Below are 24,404 nucleotides of genomic sequence, written 5' to 3'. Positions count from 1 at the left end.
GGCTTAAATATACATATAATGGTTCCTTGTACAGTTCCAAAATCCCAGCTGCCTGGGGTCACTACCAAAAATATCCATGGCTTGAAGAGGAGACAACCCTCAGGACCAGCATATGCTACTGAATGACACACCTGTGCTCAGACACTTGCAAGGGAAGTAGCAGAGACAACCAGCTCCAGCCTCTGGTTGAGCAGATATATTGCTTCTCACTTAGCTGGATGCTTGGATGAACGGTTTTAGCTATGTATTTTATGCCCTTTGGGCTCTGGATCAGCCTCAGCACAAATGCTGAGAAATGCTATACTCATTCCCACTTTGATATTGAATGAGTTAAACTCTGGGCTGTTCCATGTGTCTTTTGGCTACTGTATTAAGTGAATGATTCACTGAAGTGTGAAACTGTTGCCTCTTTGGAAGCAGACACACATCCCTAGCTTTTTAATGTTGACAAGGTTTGCCTATTTCAGCCCAAACTGGTGACTAAATTTTCCCAGTGCTTCCTTATCACATCAAGAAAATACTCCTGCTAGTTATTGTACAAAATGAATGGGGAACTTATGACAGCTTTCTATTGTCAAAAACTGGAGTTGCTCTATCAAATTTTCTGTTTATGTGTTCACTTGACAGCAATCCAGGGAAAAGCTTGGAGATGCCTTTTCCTTAGCCAGCTTCTTTTTCCTTCAGTAATTACTGAGCAGCAGCTTAACATAAATTTAGCTTTTCTGTTACTGCAACTGCTGATGTAAGTGTAGCCCACAATAGGGCACAGACTTATCATGATACGTGAAGGAATAAACAAGAGAGAGTTTTGCACTTATTTTCAGATGCTGACAAACTTATTACCCATTTAATGTCCCAGCAGGAAACATGGGCCCAGAGAAAAAAAAGGAGGCTAAAGTACTTCATACTAAAACGATTTAGCTATACTGAGAAGGATGAGAGTAATTGGAGCTGGAAGGAACAATTTTTGCTGTGCCTGCTTCCTTCTTTTTCTGAACACAACTACACAAAGGGTCGGATTAGTTCGCGTGGCCAAACAAAAACTCCAAGAGATTTCCTTAGGAGCAGAATTGAACCCTAAATCTTAATCCTTTTCAAGTAGCCAATGTTTAAGAGGCATGACCTCCAAACAGAAGCACATGGGACACATTTGAGAGGGAAAAGTTCTCCTTTCCATTATGCCAAAATATTCAGGACATTTACATGAAGTAACAGTAGTGATGTAAGTGAATGGAGAAGGGGGGGATAAAGGATGAGGCTAATACTAATTTGTGTATTTATCCAGGGAAGTTACAGTTCTGTTTTGTGTTGTTTCATGCAGGCAGCTTGTGAAGTGAGAAATGCTGCTAGAAAATAAAAGAGCTAAAATCTGGATCTATCAACACTTCTTTCCCTCCTAACTGCTTTCCCCTTCTCCAGAGTATTGCTGCTAGAGAAAAGTAAACTGAGTGGCAAAGGTAGTTCTGCACCTTGCCTGCCAAAAAAAAGAAATACCCATTCCTATTCAATGGCTCATTGAATTAGTTGTTTCTCCCTCTCATTCTGCACCAGTTTTGGCCTAACACCTTCAGCTGGAGCCTTAACATGTGAAGGCCAAGGTTGAAGAGGGTAGAGGTGAGGGAGGACAGAAGGGGAAGAAAAAGAAAGAAAACTCCCAACCCACGAGCTATGCAGTTATGCCAGGAGAGGGGACGGAAGTAGCACTCTTCCCCACAAGAAAACATGGACCTCTATTTTAAACATCATGTTATCCTCCCTTTATTCCACACTCCCACACGACATGTCTTCAGGAAGGGAGAGATATTTACTGGTCTGTCACACATCATTGCTAATTTGTGAACCCCACCATCTACAAGCCACTTTTTAATTATTTTCATTTATCAGCATAATAATAAAAAAAATCTCTTAACACCTCAGTATCCTCTCACTGCTTGTCAATCAAAGTAAATCTCTTTCAGCTGCCACGAAAGTCTGAGGGGACTCTGGAGGATTCACCACAAAATCACAAAGAATTTCCGAGGAGACCTGGAGGGCATGGGTGGCTAGTACAGCAGTTTCCTAAACTCCCCTTCAACAGAAGAATGTCCTCTCACTGCCTGTCACTGTCCTTTCTTAGCAAAGGAGAGTAAAACATGCCATTTCTCTCAGAGCTGCATCTTTAAAATCCATTAAAAGCCCCTGCCCCAAACCCCCCCACTCCCGCCAAAAGCCACCCTTCACCTCCCTGCTTGATTATAAAATGTTCCTGATAATACACCATATTGATCTGCAGTGTCAGACTGGATACCAGCATTCCAATTAGAGCCTTGAACTATTTTAAACACTTACTAAATAAATAAACCTCCTCTGTGCATCTAATTCTATGCAACTTGCATCCGTTTGTAGAGACTGGGCAATCAGGCAGCACCCCCCACTCACTGCAAAGGCTTTCTCAAAAGATTTCTTTGCTAGTGAACATTTACAAACGCTATAGAGACACACAGGCAGGTGTCTGCAACATCCTACCAAGCCTCGAGTTTTAGAAATTTGAGCTACTGTGAGAATTCAGTTCTATCCTCATTCCTTCCCTTCTCTCTTCCCAACCACCCCCCTCCAGCCATTATCAAAATATAGTCAGGTTCTTTATTCAGGTGGGGGGAAAGACTGAGAAAAGAGGAATAAGGATGAAAGAAGAGAGGCAATGGGGCACATTTCCTTTTCCAAAAAATAATAAAATGGAAAGTGTACTCACTGTATCCTCAAAGACTATCCAGCTGGAAATCCGAGTGATTATGAAAAACCAGGGTGGGGGAGGGGTTAGAAAACTATTTCATTTCAGCAACCAAACCAAAATTAAAAACAAGAAAGGAAATAAAAAAAAGGATATCCAATTGCAATTTCCCAGCAATTTTAGTCCATACAGGTGCCAATCCAACCCAACACTGCTGAACTCTCCCCTTCTGGCAATTTTGTTTTCTTCTTCTCTGTCCTTTATTTTCTCTGTGGCTTTCAACTTTTCTGCTTAAAATTTCTGTAGTGGTAATGTTGATGGTTGCCTTTACTGAAGGATAGTGGTTTAAAATAACAGGAGAAAAACAAAAATCCTTGCAGAGGATGAATGGTCCTTTTCCTTTCTGAAACTTTTCATTCCACTGTGGATCATTTGCCTAGTTTCCTTTTTCTGAGGTTTTCTGCCTCTCTGGCTCCACTGCTCCCCATTGCTCTCTATTTGTTTTTTCTCTGGAGAGCAGAAATAACTGTATTTCCTTTTAAGCAATCCTCCATCTGTATTCTTTTAATGTAATTTTGTTGTGACACTTAAGATCCAGGTCTTGCCAGGCAATTTTCTTTTTCCCCCTTCTTTGCTGCACTATCAATTATCCAATCCATGTGTCTCCACATTAGAATGGGGAATCCCATTCTTCTTTTTCTCTATTCCCCCACACTCCTTTAGAAAAGAATCTCCTTTAGCATTTAATTTTTTATTCCTGTCTGTCAAAACAATAAACTTTTAGTCCTTCTCCCCCCTCTCGAAAGATCTGATTAGATTTCCAATCACAACCCAGTGCGCAATTGGATTTTTGATTTCGGCAAGAAGCCAGCAATCCACAGCATCAGCACCCTCTCCTTGTTTCAAACTCCACGTTATATCCTTTTGCCTTCCCTCCAACTCCTCTGCAATTTCATAATTTCACATTAAATGAAATGAAGGAGGGAGGGAGTAGAGAAAAATTCAAGGTTCCCACCAGCTGTCAAGAATAAATCCATCACCTCATTATTTTTTAAACACTTGGGATGGGTATTTTTAACGCCCACTCTCGCCTTTGCCCCCCCCCCACGTCTCAAAATCCTTCAGACATTAAAACTCCCCCGATGGGGCACAAAGAAACCCGGGACGATGTGATTTGTCCTCTTAGCTGTAAATTTCAGAAGCACCCTTTGCTTTTCATTTTAGCTTCCTCTCCATCTTTTGTCCAGCAGCTATACGAATCCAGAAGCACCGAGACCAATAAACTTCTATTTCTTCTTTGAGGAGAGAGAGGGAAAGAGAGACAGGAAGAAGGATAAAAGCTCTCCCGTCTCTGCCTCCCTTTTCCTCTCTTTCTGTGTTTCAATGCAGGTCTGATCTCATTTCCAAGCTGAGCCTGGTGTATTTCAGATGTACAAGTTGGATTTCCCTTCTGCACAGCAGTGAGTTAGTCTCCCATCTTCTTCCACATGCCAGTTATCTTCCCCCTTTTCTTCCTTCCTTCCTGCCTCCCTCCCTTCCAAGATGACACAGTCCCAGGAGCGCAGCCGCTTCTTTCAGCTTTTAGTTTCATCCCTGACATGCATAGCCCTTTGCACAGCCGAGACGCTTCCTTCCTCCTACGAGCTTCAGCTTGAATTCTCCCTGTGTGTGCATGTAGGGACGCATGTATGTGTATATCCAGCTCCTGACAGCTGCTGTTGTTGCTGGGAGTAGCTCCGCTTTTCAGTCGCTCTGGCTTTCTGTTACTCCCCACCTTTCAGTGGCACCCTAGGATTTGCAATTGTCCCAGGGCCGGTCTCTCTGGCTACACACCTCCTTCTCCCTTTCCGTTCTCTCCCCTCTTCCTCTGTTGTGATTGTTTTGGTGGTTTTTTTTTTTTTTCTTTTCTTCCCCCCCCCTCCCCTGTTCTTCTTTCCCCCCCTTCCCCTTTTCTCTGCTTGTGATCAGTAAAATACAATTACCCAATTACCTCCCATCATCTTAGCACTGATTGGTCAATTGCATTAACACTTGATGTCAGGGAAAGGGACCGGGATCTGCTCCGACGTGGCATTGCTGCCACCTGCTTGACAGACTGGGAACAAACTCTGGGTAACCTTAAGAAATCTCCAAGTCAGAAAGCAGTAATAGAAAAACAAGGGATCATCTAAAGGAAAGGAATGTCAAAACTCATTTTCTTAAAAGCCTGCCTGATTCTGACAGTTCAACCAGTATTCGTAGGTTCCAGTCTAGCCGCTGAGGCAGAGTAAATGACAGCAAAATGAAATGAGGTATAAAGTTGTCTTTGCAAAAGGAGTACAGAGCAACCAGTATTCCCAGGTACCAGCTCGGGCCACAGATGCAAAGGCACGATAGTAATATGAAATAAGGTATAAAGTTACCTTTTTAAAAACTTTAATAGTGAAAATAATTTGCTTTGAAAGACAATCTGTTTTCCTATTATAGAAATCAATGCTTGTTTGAAACTTGTATGCACATACAAACTACCTAAAACTCCATTTTGGCAGTTGTTCAAGGGCAAAAGCCCTTTGAACGGCTTCAAGGTTTCAGTGAGTTTAAGTTCTGCCTTCAGTGAGCTGTGACAGCCATGCAACAGTGCAGTATCTAGGCTCACCTATCAAATCTGCCACAGTTTGATTAGAATGACTTCTGACACACATTCTGGAGTTTTCTGAACTGGCTCCCTAATTTGGGTTACTGAAGTACTCACATGGATGTTATGCTCTTACCTGCCTACCCAGGTATGTTAGATGTAGTTATCTATGTTACCTAAAATGCTCAGAACTGGGCTTGTGCTGTGTTTCTCTCGAGGATCTAAGTTCAATGTAAATTTTACAGAATATTTTACATGTATAAGGTCAGATACTCTACTCGCTTCATGGAAACAGAATACGGATGATGTATGTGCTGGCATTTATCTCTCTCAAAATCAGAAAGATATTATTTATAGATCTAACTCCTCCACACAACCCCCAAAAAAGAATTAGTCAGGTGCTTTAATGGTAATTATAGCAAACTTCAAATATTAAGCAGTAACTGAGTTATTCCATGCACATAATAATATACCTAGCTCTTTGCTCAGTTCTCTCTCAAATAGTCAAGACATGTTTGGCATCCTTACTCAGGCTTCAGCTTTCATGTGAAATTGACATACTTGAAAATAAAATAAACTAAGTTGTATGTCATATTAGAAGTTTTTCCAGAATTATAAAATCCATACGCTAGCTGATTGAGTTAAGTAACACTTACTGAATAATTAACATTGACTTTCAGATTTATTCTACTGACTCAACAGGCTTTCTGGTGAGAAAGTTCTACTAGATTTAAGTTAAGCAACTGAAACCAGGCCCATTTAGCATCTGATCTTACTATGCCTGAAATCAATGTCAAACAAAAATTACCTGGAATGGGTGAAGGGCTGAGTGTGTAGAAATAATAAATAACCCAAACTTAGAGGTCTTTCAAAAATGCTAAAAAAGTCTCTGGGGTTTTTTGGGGAAGGTTATAAATGTGGTAGGAGATGAAGTTGCTGACAAGTAACAATCTTTTTCTCAGTTGGTGAGCTTATTTTGTTCCTGTCTGATTCACTGATGCTGCTGGTATATTTGGGGTCTACAAACATCTTATAAGAGCCTTTTTCTTTTTACTACACAAAATCCAAAAAACTACAAGGTTGTTCCTATTCCCAGAAGGATAAAAACATCACAGTCTAATATGTTTTCTCCACTGTCTTTTTAAAAAGTTCCTGAACAATTTCCTGCTACTATTAAAGAACCAGTGAGGGAAAGTGAAGGCTTCTATAACTGAATTAAACACATCTGTAAGCATCAGGTACAGAAGATACACAACTTTTGGGCATCCAATCAAAATCTAAGACACAAACATCTGCTACAGCTACAGAACCTCTGTTGATACAAAGTCATACTTATGATCGAAATGTGCACATTTTCAAATGACATCAAAATACCCATTTCTAACAGATACAAATAGATTACACATCTCTCTATATACAAAGATAGTATATTTGCTGGCATAGATGTGACTGAACAAAAAAATGCATCAAAACTGCAATACTCTCTACGTTGTGATATGATGTCTCAAAGTTTGTTATCTTTAATACATCAATTAGGCTTTATCACCTAATAAACATAGAAGATAGTGTGATTAGCTTCTTAGAACATAACTTTGAAGCAATCTAGTTTGCAATATTTATAAGATGATGTTCCACGCTGCATGAAAAAGTAAATATCCTTACAATAAACAAAATTAAAAAATATAATTGCATTATCTGTTCTACAAGCATATATGTCACATATGCCATTTAAAACCTATTTAAACCTATTTAAAACAAATATTTTGGTACCATCACAATTACTCAAATTAATCCAATGTTAAAAGGCTATCATTAGTTCTGGAGAGAATAGTTATGTTTTTCCTGCAGCACATTATATCTTGTTGCCTTCGAACACTATTGGTTTATATTGCCTTTGATCTTGCCCAATCCTGAGTATGGGAGGATAACAAAACTCAAATGTATGTACTGGCAAATCTTCACACAATAAACACGAACAACAGATTGTTATAAAACACCTTTTCCTTTCTGACGGACAAGGCAAGTTATAGAACTGTAGTTCTATGCATGACTAACACTGGAAGAGAGCACTGGAAAAGACCAAATATTCACAGTGCTCAGTCACTTGGTAGAAGAGAAACATGGCTAAAGCCTAAGAGAAGAGGATTCTGACCCCAAATGAAGGAGAAGTATTATAATTGAATAAACATAACCAAATTTTGAGAAGAAAACAGTGAAACCAGACCACTTTACAGACAAAGTGAAAAGCAATGGCAACATTTTCCTAAGTTAGTTGACAGCCCCACCTTCCTTTTAAATAAACATGAAGAAATCATAAAGGAAACTGTGGAACATAATATTCTTTCTATTTTATTTATCTTTGCTGACAGGAATCTGTTTGCATATGGAGAGAGTACTTGAATTCTCTTACAGCTTAGTACTTCCAAAAGGAAATAAAAATTGCTGACAAACATACTTTTGACTGCACAGATCTAGGATCAAGCTCACTAATCAATTTATGACTTCAATGGAAATCCTAAAAATCTCAGATTATATAAAATATATCATACATAATCTCACAGGAAGACTGTGAATTTTCTATTGTAATTGGAGCCCACGATACATAATTTCCTGTTTATGTGATTTCACTGATTATTGTTCAATTCTTTAAATAGAACAAGCACTAAAATCACATTCATGACTGTCAGAATTAACAGCTGATGGATACTGCCTCATTTATTAATTTTCATGGGGCGGGGGGGCAGTTCTAGTGAGAAATTTTGTTTTGCAGGTAATTTCTACTGCATCATAGCAGCTTGGAAGAAATAAGAGAAAATATATCCTCCTTCCAGGAAAATCTGGGTAAAACCACAGCACATGATTTTGGTACATGGATGTGAACATGACTGTTCAATAAACTCATCTCTTCATAATATTATAACACCAATTGTTTCTGGTAAAGATGGAGCTGAATGGTGGGCTTTGTTGTTTGTATTTGAAGGGAACCATGTTCTCAAAACTTCTGTATGTTTATTGCATGTTCCTTGTGCAGCTGGGTTAATAGGACAAATTTAGAATTGTTGTACATTTGTGCAAATTTTCATCTTCCATGCTAACCATCCATCAGTGAAAAAAGCTTGCTGTTTAGAGAGGCTTTCTAGAATTTCTCCTTATGGAACTGAGTTGTAGATACAAAAATGCTGCTGGCAAGGATTTTCTTGCTATTTTCTAAGTCTTTGAGAGACTTTTCTCTCTCACAGAAGAGGTGGCAGAGTTATGTAAACAACCAAGCCACCTGCAACCTTGAAAAGTCTTGTTTACGGTACAGTAGAAAAATATTTTGACAATGGAAGTTTTAGGATTTTAGCCAATCACCCCCAAAGGGTGGCTGATCTTTGGTCCAATTAGACTATGAAGAAAAAGTCTATAAAAGAGTTTGTAAAATAATTAATCAATCTTGCTGCACAATTTCTTCCTGCTGGATCTTCTCTCCTCCTCCTCCCTACAGCTCTGGGACATGGTAATATATCCTAGGGCCCAGGCCTGCGGTAATACTGAGTCACATATTGTCAAAGTAAGGCAGAAGCAAAACAAATGCCCCAGGCTGATCATACAACATGCCCTTGCTGCAAAGAGACCTAATGGTATCCTGGGCTGCACCAGGCAAAGCATTGCCAACAGGTTGAGAGAGGTGATCCCTCTGCTCAGCCCCAGAGAGATTATACCTGCAGTCCTGGGTCCAGTTTTGGGCTGCTGAGTACAGGAGAGAGGTGGACAGACTGGAGAGAATCCAACAAAGCAGCATGAACAGATCAGAGCATCTTTCCAATGGGGAAAGGCTGAAAGAACTGAGGCTGCTTAGCCTGGAGGAGGCTTGGAGGAATCTTATTAATGTCTACATGTACATGGAGGGAGGGTGCAAAGAGGAAGGAGCTGGTGGTGCCCAGCTGCAGAACCAGAGGCAGTGGGCACACACTGAAACACCACAGGTTCCTTCTGAATATCATGAAATGATTTTTTATTATGACAGTAAGAGCACTGGCACAGGTTTCCCAGGGATGTTGTGGAGTCTTCCCCCCTTGGAGACATTCAGAAGCCATCCAGACATGGTCCTATGCAATTTGCTCTAAGTGAACCTGCTTGAGCAGTGGGGTTGAACTAGGGGACCTTAGAAGGTCCCTTCCACCCTCAGGTGTTCTATGATTCTGCAATTCAACAGTCCGTAGAAGTATTTACATAAAAGGAAAATAGGAAACCTCATACTTAACTGGTAAAAATATTTTTTCTAAAGTGCTCTTAGTTTCTCTTATTCACTGTGGGCTTAGGAGAATTATGTGCTTAGCATTCAACGCAGCAATAGCAGACAGTCTTTCTTTTCTAAAATGAATGATGTTTTGAGGAAAAGAAAAATGAGGAAAAAAAACTACTAACAGAAAAGGCTAAACTTTTCCTAATTTTTCTTTTGGAATTGTTTTGCAATATATATATATATATATATGTATGCCCTAGTCAGAATTGCAACACAATATTTTTACTTTTATATATATTTTAATATACAAAAATAGCTAATGTTAGAACTTCTATGAAATTATGCCCCTACCAAGAGCTTACTCTTTAGGGTTGATAATAACTTTTAAGTTTATTGCAGCATGACTTTAGGGTACCTAGCATTTAATAGAGTTAGGGTAGTAATCCTTTTACACATGTTTACAAAAGTAATCACATAATAAAATAACAGCAAAAGTTTCCTTTGTACTCAGAATTTTGGTTCCACTGAGGCCAACGACAAAATTTCTGCTGGTTTAAATAATACCACAATTTTGCAGAGCATCTTTTTCCATGTGACTTCAAACTTTGACTTCGATTCCAAAGTCTGTCTTAGACTTCGACATCTTGAAAACCATCATTAATGTTTACTCTAAGTTTTTTTTTTTTGCTGTAGTTATTTCCAAAATATGGAAGGACAAATATTTTGAGTCCCAAAGCTCCTCACTACATGCACGCACCCAAATGTGTTTGTTCAAAAACAGTTAACTTATGTTCATTTTTTTAGAAATAGATTGTGGACATGTTCCCTGAAATCAGAGCACATTGCATCTCTACTCTAATAGTAGCCATGTGGCCCTTCAGTACAATTTTTTCACATTCCATTCCAAGTTTTTCTTAAACTAATTTCTCCAGATAAGGAAGAAGTGCATGAGCAATGCCCTATCCTATGACAAAATTTATTATTATTATTATTATTATTATTAAAGAATAAGGAGAAGCAGCAGCAGCAGAAGTATGGCTTTGTATTTTTCTCTTCCAATTTCCAGTTTTTGGAAATGGGCATATTTTTCAACTCCTTAAAAAATGTGAGCGCCTTTGACTGAAATGAACTACTGTATTCAACATTAAAAAATCTGAATCACAAAATGGCTTAGAACAAAATTTCAAGTGTTTTCACTCTACAACCTGACAATAGTATGCAAATCCCGTCATTTTCCTATGCCACTAATTTCAGGCTTAGAATTCAGATCTAGATGAATTCTCTCCTTTCCAGGACTGAGCGCCATTGACATTAAGCTGTTGTGAATTCACTCCATAGGGAGGAATAACTCCTTTGATTTCAATGGAGCATCTCCAGATTAATGCAGGTGTAAATGAGAATAGAGCACAGCCCTTCATTTTATATTCATGCCCCATTTAATATGTGTTTGGTTTTGTAAATCACAGAATTACAAATTCATTGGGGTTGGAAAATGTTAGTAGAGTGAAAAAGAAGGACTGTTTCTCTTAAACTGAATTTTTAAGAATGTAAAAATTAAGAATACAGACAACTAGACTTGGGCAGGAATGATGCATGAATTTGAAAATAATATCTTTATTGTGTGACAGCCTTTTTTCCCTCAATGAATATTAAATAGCAAAAATATGATACTTTGACACAGAGATGAATCTATCAGACATCCTAATTTCTTCTCCTGTTGAGTTATTGTGACTGGAAAATACAATTTCCACACATTGAGAATTAAATCTTAACCACATATGCTTCAAAACATTAATGAGAGACAACCTAACAGCCATATTTTCCTACCTCATCCTCATATTTAGCATACATTTAAAGTGAAATTCTGATACAAGGAAAAGATTTAAAATTTAACTTCTGATCCAAAGAAAAAGTAACATTCAAGACTTCTAAATTTTCATCACAAAAAACATAATGATTTGCTTTAACCATGCAAAGAAAGTTACAGCTTTCAATAAATTGGGAAGGAAAAGAAATGTTGCATAGAGAGGACAAATTGTCAAAAAGGAAAAAAGAAGAAAATTCCATGGGATAAATAACATTTGTCAAGAGGATAACTTTAATTGTCAAGATCTCTTTTCAGGTACATATAAAATAATTTACTTCAACTAAATATCTTCAGCATCTTCTATTTCTATGTCCAACATTGTGGAATCACCTTACATAACAAACAAACTTTCAATTCATCCTCATTTGTCAATATGAAAAGAAACCCTGTTTTTTCAAAGTGATTTTTTTCTACTCACTTCTTTTTAATTTTTTTTCCCTTGAATTGATGCCATGAAGATTTTTTTGCCTTTTCTTTTATACCCCTGTTATACCTTTTTACAACTTCTGTATTCCTAGTGCTTTTCCCCTACATTCTTGGACTTGTTTGTCAAGCTAAGAGACTCAACATTTTAGAAGCTTTGTAGCTAGGGATCAGTGTGCCCCAGACCCCAAGGTCCTCTCCAGAACACATTCTGTAAACCAAGATAGAACCATCCAGGAGAAGGTTCACTGGGGAGGGGGGCTCACTTGAGCCTCTTATTGGGGAATCTTTGATAGATATGCTAATTAGTAAAACCTATAATGTTATGCCAGATCTTTTGGGGCATATTCGGCAGGGTGCATCCCGATGCATATGACCTGGACGTGCGCACCTAAGGATCCTTAAAATAAATACCAAGGTAAAAACCCTTTTCCCCTTCTAACCGTGTATGACTCTTGATTTCAAGACCAGGAAAAGGCATCAGAATCACTAATGGCTCATCCTTGGCCACCAGAAAAAAACATAAACTTTTTTTTTTCAGATTTATCTAAATTCAAATGGATTTAATTATATACTATAATGCATATAATGTATATAAGGACTTGATTTCTTACCTTTGGTGCTTGTAGGACTGCAGCTAGTGATATGGGCATCAAAAGTGTTATAGCCAGGACTCACTGGAATTGTATTTCCAGAGTCTTTGCATGATCTCGAGATGGACTATTTGATTCTCTGCACGCCTGCCACTCCACCTGTAAAATGGAAATAATACTTACAGTATGTGTTAAACAGGAAGGAGTCACTGTTATTGGGACCAGGGAGAGTAAAGCTTCCCAGTATTGTCAGTGCCTGGTGTGACACTGTTATCACCACATGATGTGCACTACACCAGGCAAGGCAATTGGAACATATAAGGTAGCAAATAGAGTAAAACCCCACCCCTCTAAATAATTGTAATTCTTTTCTGTACCCTAACAGTCAATGCCTGATATCAAATAATTTAAGATTCTTGAGCATGTTGTAATATAAATGTACTTTGACAGATGTTGACTTAAACTACATGGATGAAAAGTCAGGGAACAGTTTAGGACCTAGAAATGAACGAAGGCAAGAAGCACTGTATTTATACTCACAAATGTTCTGAACTATGGTACAGCATACTTAAAAAATTACTCCTCAACCTTGATTTCTCTGCATTTTCTCAACAAGTGCTCAGCTCTCCCTTCTATCTCCACAGACATTCAAACTCTACATCATTTCAAGAGCAGATGAAATACCTAATCATCTTTCAGTATCATCTTAAAGAGATGGATGAAAAACTACAAGACAATGATGAGCCTCTTGAAACTCTTTTGGAATTTACCGGGTTACTGCCACTCCAGAACAGACCAATAGTCTGTCTAGCCACTGTAGTGTCATTTCTAAAAAGAATACAAGATTACTCCATAACAGGTCATTCCATAACTTCCATTTCAAAAAGCAGTGTAAGTGGGAGAACAGCCAAGACCAATTTTCACTGGATTTGCACTTAAGGCCTGGAAATGTTACAAGTGGAAAAGGTAACTCTATAGATTTGGAGACAATGAGAGGAAATGGGTTCAATATGAATAAACATTTTTGTCCACATCAGGGCAGGATCTTTTGAAAATTCTAAAAAAGAACTGTGGTTGAGAACTTTTCTCGTTCTTTACTGAGCCCATGTTAGAAATCCTGATAAAAAGTTAAGAAATGCTGTCAGTCACAAGTGGTGAAAATGATGGCAAGAATAATGATTATTTAAGAGTTTTTTGGGTTTTTTGTTTTGTGTTTTCTTTTTTTTTTTTTATTCAAAGATACTTTAGGCTAAGTTTTCCTACAAACTCTCTGAATTTCATTCCCAGGTGGAATGGTACAGTATTAAATCAAAACTCACCTTACTGAATCAGATCTTATCTTCAAGGTCTAGGGAAGAGTTTCTTGTTAAAGAGACTATTTCTGGTGATGAACAGGATAAAACACCTGTAAGGGATGAAGCATTGTTTTAAGAAGCTACACATCATGATTATAATATTGTTTGAGTGCAGGAAAAAAAGCAGACACAGAAGAGGTGATGCACAAAAGTCTGGATTTTATCCACAGTTGTACTGGATGTTTTTTGGTTTTTCAGACCTTCTCTCTCCTTGCACTTTTCTCCTAGCTTATATTGAGACTGCATATCCGTTAAATTGTATTTGCTTTACTCTCCTTTGTGCATGTAGGTGGAAATATAGAATATAAAAAATCTATAATTTAAGACATAAGGAGCACTATTGGCTTCAAAAATCACAGTATTGATAGTCTTTGAACAGTAAGGGCTAATAATAGGAAATTTAGAATAAGAGGCTGCTGACAAATTTTCCAGAAGTTCTTCAAAACTTAATGGAAAATATATTTTGTAAAAATCAAGAGATCAAGGGATATGACCTTTCACTTAAATTGTTTCGAGTGGGCCTTATTTTCAAAAGTAGCACAGCAATATTTGCTAAATCCAGCTCCATTTATAATGTGCTCTCCAAAGATGAGCCAACTACAATGAGTCATCACTTTTGGAAAACACATTTAATAACTCCATATATGAAGACACAGATCTGGAAGCAGGAATTAACCATCTGTAATCCTAAAGCACACACAGTACATTTTACTAGAATTTCTTTTCTGGAAGAGAAATTTAGAAGAAAATATTAGGTTCAAAGAACATGTTTAATGTAATCTCTCAAAAAATTATGGTTGTAAAGCTGTTTCAATTCCATATTAAAAAGTTTCTGCAGAAATATGATTATTAAAGACAAATTAGTTTGGGTTTTTTTTATTTAATGCTCCTGCCCTCAGTTTTCTTAGGAAAATAAATACAAACAAAATAGAAATCTATCAATTGATATTTATTGATATTAAAAGAAACAATAAATAAATGGTTCCAAAATGATCTTTTTTACAGAATTATTTTCCCTTAGTATTTCTCCAAGAATTCATACAGATGTTGAAAATTGCAGAATTGTATGAAAATTGCTGTTTCTTTTCCTGCAGGAGTACTGCAGACAGAGGAATCAAAAAGATTGGTTTGTTTCTGCCTTTTATAGAGACAGATAATCTATGTGCATGCATGTTTATCATGACAAATGGTAATGTTTAAATGCAATTGGCATGGGGGTTTTATGGTCATAAATATTTAACAAATAGACATTTATATAAAAAACATTTCAAAAATCTAGCAAATATTTGACAAAATTTAGATAAATATTCTAAAATAAACTAGCTTTTAGATATTGGAAAATATATACTTTTATAGAGATAGAGGCAGATTGGTCCTTGAACTTGATAATTTAGGATTTTCTGCTTGTTTGTAGGCAGAGCAGCATTGGCATTATTCACATTAAATTAATGTGTTTAAGATCAGATATTCTTATTGTTCACACAAGAATTTGTGCTTGCTGAATTTCTTCAATTTAAACTTTTCTTAACAATCTCAGAACATCACAAAACCTGACTTTATTCTACAAACAAAACCTCTAAGAGGGATTTTAAAAGGTGCTTAAACATGTGGATTTGGAAAATTCTGTGATTTACCGATTTTATCTAAGTACATTAATCAGCTAACTCCCATATGTTTTCATGTTTAAAAGCCTTCCAGAAAAGCACACCATTTTTTTTACTTGCTAATATAACAGAAATTAAGAGGTGATAAATGTTTAAGGTCCATGTGTAACCTTGCAGGGGTAAGGAGTATGTCTTACAGGTAGTCAGCACCATCCATGTCAGTTTAATCATACTGATATTGATGACTATCCCATTTTTTGAAAGACTTAATTTCTATTCCTTATTTCTTTTGAACAGAAGAAAACGAGCAGCTTGTCACTATGGTATTAGGTGGGAGGCAGTGCATAGCAGGATATGAGTCAGTCATTAAGCCTGCTGGTCAGTCAAAAAAAAACCAAAAAAACTCAAAACAAACTACAACTTGTCGTAATGACTGGGGCTATTCTATGCAGAGGGAATATGCATTAGACAGTTTATTCACAGATACGAATTTATTTCCAGAATATGCTAATACTAAGACAGGGAAAACATTTGAGACACCTCTTTCATACCTTGCTGCAGAAACCTTCAAACATCTGCATCGTATACAGTCCTACTTTAACAAACTGATTGATGTTTTCTCTGGGGTAGTTCTGTATTATACCCATGCCCATCTTTGGGATTTGATTCTCTGAGGTATTTAAGTGGGATACTTACAGGGCAACCATGCTGATGAAGACCTAGCATGCTAAGCTTTAGAACGACAAGACTTTCTGCTTTAGTTAAATGAGAGCAAGTATATAAATATATCTCAGCCCTTTGTCACAAAACTGTGTGGGAGAGGCACATTAGGCAAGGTGCTAGAAGTGAGGGAAGCTCTAACTACTTGCAGCTATGACACATTATTATTCATTGCATGGTGTGTCACTCAGACTGTCATAATGCACAGCAGAGAGCATGCACATTATCAGTGCTGAACAGCACCGAGAGGGACTGCAGGTCATCTGGGGAAAACACCTCTGTAACAATCCAGGCATAAGTTTCCTGCTCTTTGTGAAATGGATCTGGCAGCACAAGCAAGAGGATCATCAACTGGTTACTAATGACCAACAAAATTCATCCATTACAAATGAAGACATATCTAAAAGGGCTTCCTGAGGTGGAGTCAGAATTCTGTATGTAAAATAGTCACTAAATATTATCCAACAAGATATATCAGTCTTGGAGAAAGTGATCTGAACAAAGAACAGGTCAAATGCTCAAAGAGTTGCATGGGGTATGAGTGTCAGCACAGTACTTTACACTGAGGAAAAAAGGCCAGTCAAGAGAAGGTAGAATCTGCAGGGTCAGAGTAGGCACAAATAGAAAAACCTAAAATCACCCAGGAAGACTGAAAATAAATAAGTCAGCAAAATAAGGTAATCAGATACAAGCATCAGGTTCAAACATACACAAAACAATGTCTAATTTTTGTGAATGAGACAAAAAAGGCAGTCTGAATTCCTTGAATGTGAAATTATCAAGTTATAGATATTAAAAAAATCAAACCTAGTTTTTATATATTTGAAAATTAGCTTATATGAACAAAAATTTATGGGTTTTCTCCCAAAAAATTTGCTTCCTTGAGTATTTGCAGACAATGAAATCACAATGGGAAAATTTATTTTCCACCCCCATCTTTAAAATGATTGCATGATTGCAATATTGAGATAACATCTACAATTTTTCTGTTTCCCTCTGTTTTCTTTCCCCATATACAGCAGCACTCTCTGTTTAAAGTCAAGAGAAACCAAAATCGCTAAAGTCAGGCTTTAGCAGAAATTCAGAGAAATAATTCTCCAACAGACTTACCATGTCAGAAAGCATTACACTAGCACCATTGCAACCAGCCCTGAGTGAGACCTTCAGGCAGCTGCTATCAGCACTTCCAAGCCTATCTATACCTCACTCATGGTAATATATTTCTTTTGGAGTACATTGGATAATATGATAAAAATCTCACGATAATCTTCCTTGTTAGACCATGAGTTTGAGCAGTCATGACTGAGCTGCAGAGCATTTCCTAGGAAACCACTAAGAGGAGCTAATTATCATACTCTATCAAGAATATAATAGTAACATTATAAAATTTATCTATGTATCTGTAAAACCCTGTAAACTTATTACCTTTCAATTAACAAAACACCCACACATTAAGTTGTGCTTATGCAGGTCTTTCCATCATGGTGTGTCTACAATCAGTGTATAGGAAACATCTTACAGACCCACAAAATGTACCAGGCTCATAACTTCTGGTAGGTGATCCACAGTAGTGCCACACAGAATTTTCACATCAAGAGCAAGAATTGGGATTTGTGTTCAATTTCTTTTAAAATTGTAGTAGGCAGAAGGCAATAATGTCACTGTTATGTCATCATCATGTTCTATCATTATTCAAAAGACACTGATATCAAAGGACCTGAACAAAACTTTCTAACTCGATTGGGAATTTAATGGTCTAAGCAGTACAAAGCGCATTCCTCATTGTGTGATCATTTCTTAACTCACTGAACGATTTGAGAAGAGTAAGCAAGCAATTTAGAACATCGTGGCTGAGGGCAAAGGTGATATGGGAAGGTCAGGATGAACATAAAAGTGAAAGCTAGAAAGGATTTATATATTCATATCTTGATTAAAAAGTCAATTTCTTTCAATACGTGCTGCACCATGTATGATTAATTTCTCATAAGATTCAGAATTGTTATCTGTCGACTTCCAGCAAAATTTGTTATAAAAAATCCCTCATCTTTACACATTTTTTATGGAACAATCAAGCAAGTTAAAGACAAATAAAGGAGAGAGGAAATATACTATTGCAGTATGTGATGCACATTCTAGAACATTGTTTTGGGTTTTGACAGTGTTTTGCTTGTTTCTTTTTCCTTTTCATTAATATTTACAAGGGACAAATTAAATTACAGACTCATAACTTTGGAAGGGAAGGAGTCATCCAGTCCAGTCTTCTGCTCAAAACAGATCTGATCAGAGCAAGTATCTCAAGGCACATCCAGCAGAGACATACAACACCTACAAGAGCCCACAATCTCTCTGGCAAAACTTACCTGCTTTTTAACCACCCCAGAGTTTTGGGTTTTTTCCCCTTTTATTGACATGAAAGCTGGGAGCTACAGTGAGAGAGGAATGCCTCAGGAATGCTGCCTTTGCTGTCCTGGGCACTGAATTCACCATTGCAATGCTGGTAATCAAAGTCTATTGAATAGGAAGCTACTACATGATGTCAGAGGAATAAACAGCACCAGCTATGCTAATCTATGCACTAGAAATGCTTCACGAGGAACAAAATGTTATACTTTTAAATGTAGAATGAAAATACTGAAAAGGCAACTTCAAATCAGAAGAGTGGGATTGAGGAATTAAACATGAAGAGAGAACATCTTCATATCCAGTACCGCAACAAGTTTATTAGCTAAAGAAGTGATGGTCTTTACACAAAATTGTAAATTGGGCATTGTGGGATATCTGATTTTATTCTGAGTTTTATTGATATCCTGCTGTTCCTTGTGATTCTCTGGTGTCCTGGACACATTCACTACTGAAAATTAGGTTAGAAGGAATTATCCAACATAGAAATGTTCATCTCAAATCCCAGTCTTTCAAATACACAAAGTATAACTGGTACAGTATAACTATTACCCAAATGTGTCAGAAACAGTATTTTCCATTTCAAATTACAGTGGATCATTCCAGATGAAACTGGTCTACTTTAGCCCTCATAGATTTATACTGTTATTACATATGGCATATGTTTCTGAATTATTAGAAGTCAGGTTAAAAAGGCATTCCATGAAAGATAAAATGCAGCAAGTTTTAAAATCTTGATAAAAAGTATGTGAGGTTTTTCTAATAAACTGATATGTAAGCTGAAAGTAAAATATTTAATCCAAATAAAATTATATCAAATACAAGACTCAGTCGTAGGTAATTTTAGGATATGAATATACTATGAAAGAGATTTACTGAGATTATAAAAAGATTCTGCTTTTGAATGGTACTTGAAAAAACTGAGAAAGCTTTAGATAGTCTGTGGTCAAACATGGTGCATGTCAATTGAAATAGGAGGCCAAATGTGTACCAAGGATTTATTCTCAGGTTTTTCTAACTATTACCAGCCAGTTCCTACTGGACCTGCTGAAGCAAGTATACACTATGACTTTGTCAGAATTACCTTCATAAGAAAAGTGGAATTGCAGGTCCAGAAGCTGGACTTCAGTGATCCCTGTGGGCCCCTTCCAACTCAGGATATTCTATGATTTCATATTATTTGTTCACCTATATAAAATGACTGTCAGCTATACTTGTACACATATGTATGTGTGATGCATACACTTTGTCTGCTCCATACAAACAGAGAAAAAATAATTTTCTGTGCAAATATAGCTCTAAATATTAACCTGGAGAAAATAACTTGGAGATACCGATAAAAATTAACAGGTATGGTATGAGGAAAGAGAAAACTAAAATATCAGAAGACATGAAAAATCAACTAGGGATCTGCATATAAATTGAGGTATTTCCTGACAACTGTCATTCTTATGCCAAAGTTCAGGCAAGCAATGGAGATATCTTACTCTGACAGTCTCTCTCTGCTGCCTGCCAGTGCTATCAAAGCGTCAAGGCCTCTGAAAAAAACCCAGCAGGTTAAAAAGCTAAAGTGAAAGGAGACCAAATTGTTTCCTTTCTTATTACCCCATTGCCTGTTTGCAAGAACAACTGTGTGTTGTGAAGGAGATTTATGTAACACTGCTTCATCAAGGAACTTACTCTGTACATGTTTCAATAAAGGTGAGACTGATGCAGCAAAATACACTTCTGGCTACAGAAACCCTTTTATTTCATGTATATAAGACATGACCACTGACTTGTGAAAGACTAGCTAGGAGATTGCAGTGGATTTTTTTCATTTATGCCTACTGGGTTGCACATGAATGACACTAAATAGCTTATTTAAAGAGTTACAATGTGTCAACAATAAATCATAAAGTATCTGTAAATAATACTAATTCATGTGAAGTCTTAAAGAAAAAAAGAGTGATTTCTAATTATGTTCCCCCTCCTCCCCCCCCCCCCCCCCCCAAATGATAATATTTAAAGGCAGTACCTCCTCCAGGACACAGCTGGTGAGAGAAAATAAGCAAGACTAACTTATGCACTTATTATTATTATTATAAATCATTCTTGACACCTGCATGAGTTACAGCAAAAACTCAGCTTAATTCCCAGCAACAGAAGAAAACTGCAGGAGCAGGGGCAAAAAGCTTTCTAGCTTTAAGACTATGCAACCACAACCTTCTTCAAACTGCACAGTAACCTTGATTGTAATTATAGCTCCAAAATGTTCAAATCACCTAACAGAAATAACTTATATGCTCCCCATTCCAGGTAAATTCAGCAATACAGGAGTCAACCGCTGATTTTCTCCTTGCCCTCAATAACCACTCAAATGACACTCAAGTCTTTTGGTATGTAATGTTGCTTTACAGGAAAAAGTGGTTGCACACAGACTTCTCCAAACTTTTTGTATTTGTATGACCTTAAATTACAAAGCCCATGTTTTATGCCTGCATTTTCCAGCCTTATTTTAAATCCTGGTACATGCAAATCAATTCATCCTTGAATAATTTTCAAGTTACCAGAAAAGAACAAGGCAAAATGAAGAAATTCTAATGTCACTTGAATTTTCCACAAATAGACACCTTGCCACTAGAATTGGAGAAAAACCTCTGATTTGCACACATCTACTTGTTGGACTTGCCATGTTTTAGTGATGTGTATGAAGCAAGTACCAGGGGAAAAAATAAATTCATTTTCCTTAGCAAAACTCTCAGAATATTTATCTCAGAGTGTTTTTGTCATATTCTTGCACTTGATTCTCATCGACCAGCTCCCACATAACCATAAACGGTTTGTTTTCCTCTTGAAAGACATCAACATTGCTTTAAGCCACCAGTTTAATTAATTATTTTTATTATAGTTTCTGTTAGAGAAAAACAACTCATTCCTGAAATCTATGGGAAAATCACTGCTGTTTTATATTCTGAAAGTCTGAAGAGAGGCTGTAAATAGCAGAAATATATTATGAATATTTTCAAGTGAGAGAGGTGGTACAAACCAGTCTGTTCAGCATTTCAAAACTAAGAACAGGTTTGTACTTTGAATGTCAATACAAAAGAAACACTAAAATTTAGAAATAAAGTAATTTTATGAGGTTTGAGTGTAAAAATAAACTTTACCTTGAATCTTGAAACCATCTATCCCATTTTATATTTAGAAAATTAGTACCTTTAAGCAGGTAATTTTTCACTACTCTACCTCTCTCACAAGGTAGACTATCATACTTTTTGATAAGCACTCTACATTTTTAGGAGAAATTTAGTAACATATATTCTACTACCTTATGGTCCAATATTTCAATGTCTATATTAGAATGTGATTTCCAATAACAACATGGAAAAATCTGCTACAGTATAAACCCATATCCTACATAAACCATATCCTATATTAACAAATATATCCTGCCCACACTCATCATGGACTGCCCTTGTTTCCAACAACTTTTCATGTGCTGAAAACTTTTATTGTTCCCCCACTTCCATACCTCATTCTTCTCTTCTTTTCAATGCTACTTGTTTCAGTTCTTTCTGAAATGCCAGTTTTCTAAGCCTTCTTTTTCCTCATTGCCAAGATATGTAAGAGCTCATTTTTGAAGTTAAATTTCAAATTTCATTAAAACCCTCAGAAATCCAAAGCAAAATACAGCACGGCACACAAGATAAAAAAATGTGCCTTTTGTTCTGAAATTACTTTTTTAAAATTGGTTTTAGTAGAAAGAAAACGAGGGAAAATTTTATTTTATTTTGCCATCAGTATACTTTCTGATTTTGTATTTAAAAGGAATAGCTGGAAGAACATAACACATGCCTGCATTCATAATTTTTGCCTTTCAAAATGAAGACATTTTACACAAACTCAAAAGTTAAAATGCAAAGTCTTTCAATAAAATCCTCATTTTTAACAGATACACAATCTGCCCTTACGAAATAACTTATTCATAAAAAATTGTTTTGCCAAGATTCCCATGTACATATTTAAAAACTACTTATGAAAATGTCAATCAGTTTATATTCTGCATTGCTTTGTGAGATTCAGTGTTAAGTGGTTCCCAAATCATTCTAGTAACACAGCTATTATTTTGTTATTCAGATGGTTCTGTCTGTACTTAACATTATGATTTTTCATCCAGCTTTTCTTTGTTTGTCTTCATTTTTCCCATTTGAAGCTTCTACATTAAACACAGTACTGTGTCTTACAAGGATGAAAGACCCTATACCACCACTGTAATCACACTTGCTTAAATTCACATCTGAGCAATGCATTCCAGATACCCATATTTCTAGATATTTGTAATTTAGATCAGAAATTTAAGACAGAGATAAATAAACAATAAATATTACAGAAAAAAGTGAAGATGGAAAAATGTCACTGTATGTGACTCAGTGTGAGGATTTTCAACTGTTTGTTCTACATTTGAAATGAGACAACGTTGATGCATATGAGGTACAAACAATCCTTGCATGCAACAATATCCCTGTCATTCCCACAAAAATGCCTGTGTGGGTTTTATTAGGAGAGAAAAACTACCTTCTGAAAATATCTTTAAGTATATTGCTGGGTTTAATAAGAGCATTAGTGCTGAGTATCATCCTACAGTGCTTTTTCAGCACTTGCAATACATGGCTTTTTTAATCTTAAATAGAATGAAGACCACATACTCTCTATAACTGAATTTTAATGACTAAAATGTCTGTGGAGAGAAAGTAAAAACTAAAAATACTGTTACTCAACTCATCACATCATCATTGATCATAAAACAACTCAAAAGTCGGAGTTTATCATTTAGGCCATTTTATCTGAATAGGCATGGATAGAAAAATTCTGTCCCATTCAATTGGCATCACACTTTAATATTATCAGTTAAGGAAGACACATCTCTACTTATACAGGACTAAACTCTAAACTGTTTTCCATTTTTTAGATTTCTTTTAAGAATGAATTAATGAAAACAAGTATACCCTTGTAAACTTAATTATTCTAGGCTGTTCTGGGAAGTTACAAAAAGATTCTGACATGGGCATATGCTGAATGCTGAGACATAAGAAAGAAGTAAGGACTACTTCCTGAAAAAGCACAGAGGAAAAGAATTCTGAATATTTTATGTTCTCTGCAATTCTCAAACCCACTAGTTTTTAGACAGTAACTTTTGGTACCTATTATCCTAACCAATAAGTTCACTGCAAAACAACTGAATTCATCTCAATGACTTTTTGAATAATATTTGTAACCAGTAGTTAAGACTTTGTAGATGGCAGCTCATAAATCAAAGGTCAATCAGGGTACTGAGAGCTGTGGTGTCCAAAAATACCCCACAACTTTGCATCCAAGGCTTGTGCTTGGATACCCTTCAGTGTCCTACTAAATCCCAGATTTCTTGAACCGCTTGAATGAATCATTTAGCTTTGTAAGGGTTCAGTCCCTACTCCTGTTGATGGACTTTTAACTGTAAATAAGTTCTTTAAAGATTTCTGTTTCTTCAGTTAATGCAGTAATGTTAGTATGACAGAAGTTTTTTTAACTAAGAAGGAAAATTTTTCTTCTGCTGTTAGAAACCTTATTCTAAGTTTTACATTTTCTTGCATTTTATATACAATTAAACTATTTCACTGCAAAGTTTTAATGCTGTGTGAGTCATACCTAATTGCAAATGTACACTCACTTTTGGAAGATCCAGTCCAAATGCAATAAGACTCTTACTTACAATCAGAGCAGCTCTGTTTCATATTGAAAAAGATTTATATGGAAAATATTCACATTAGCTGCATTTCTGCACCAAAAAATACCCCATAAAACACCAATAAACCCATCCACCCCTCTCCAAAAAAACACAAAACCAAAAAACTCCAAACAAAAAAGCCCA

General features: G+C 36.5%; 1 protein-coding gene across 12 annotated transcripts in view; it reads right to left on the bottom strand.

Annotated features, from left to right (window-relative positions):
• LRRC4C (leucine rich repeat containing 4C) overlaps positions 1 to 24,404 on the bottom strand; it is a 506,992-nt gene that overhangs the window by 98,491 nt on the left and 384,097 nt on the right. For 8 of the 12 annotated variants that reach the window (XM_032111687.1, XM_032111689.1, XM_032111688.1 and 5 more), the window contains 2 exons: positions 13,755 to 13,840; positions 12,457 to 12,594 (listed from right to left, as the gene is read on the bottom strand). The gene's annotated coding sequence lies outside the window, so the exon portion shown is untranslated. Of the gene's footprint in view, positions 1 to 2,731; positions 4,613 to 12,456; positions 12,595 to 13,754; positions 13,841 to 24,404 lie in introns of those variants that run through there. The other 4 variants (XM_032111683.1, XM_032111692.1, XM_032111691.1 and 1 more) reach the window with 2 other exon arrangements.

Source organism: Corvus moneduloides, chromosome 6 (assembly GCF_009650955.1).
Source record: "Corvus moneduloides isolate bCorMon1 chromosome 6, bCorMon1.pri, whole genome shotgun sequence".
Taxonomy (NCBI): Eukaryota; Metazoa; Chordata; class Aves; order Passeriformes; family Corvidae; genus Corvus; species Corvus moneduloides.
The sequence above is the reverse complement of the archived record's forward strand: the minus strand, read 5'-3'. Positions and strand labels throughout refer to the sequence as shown.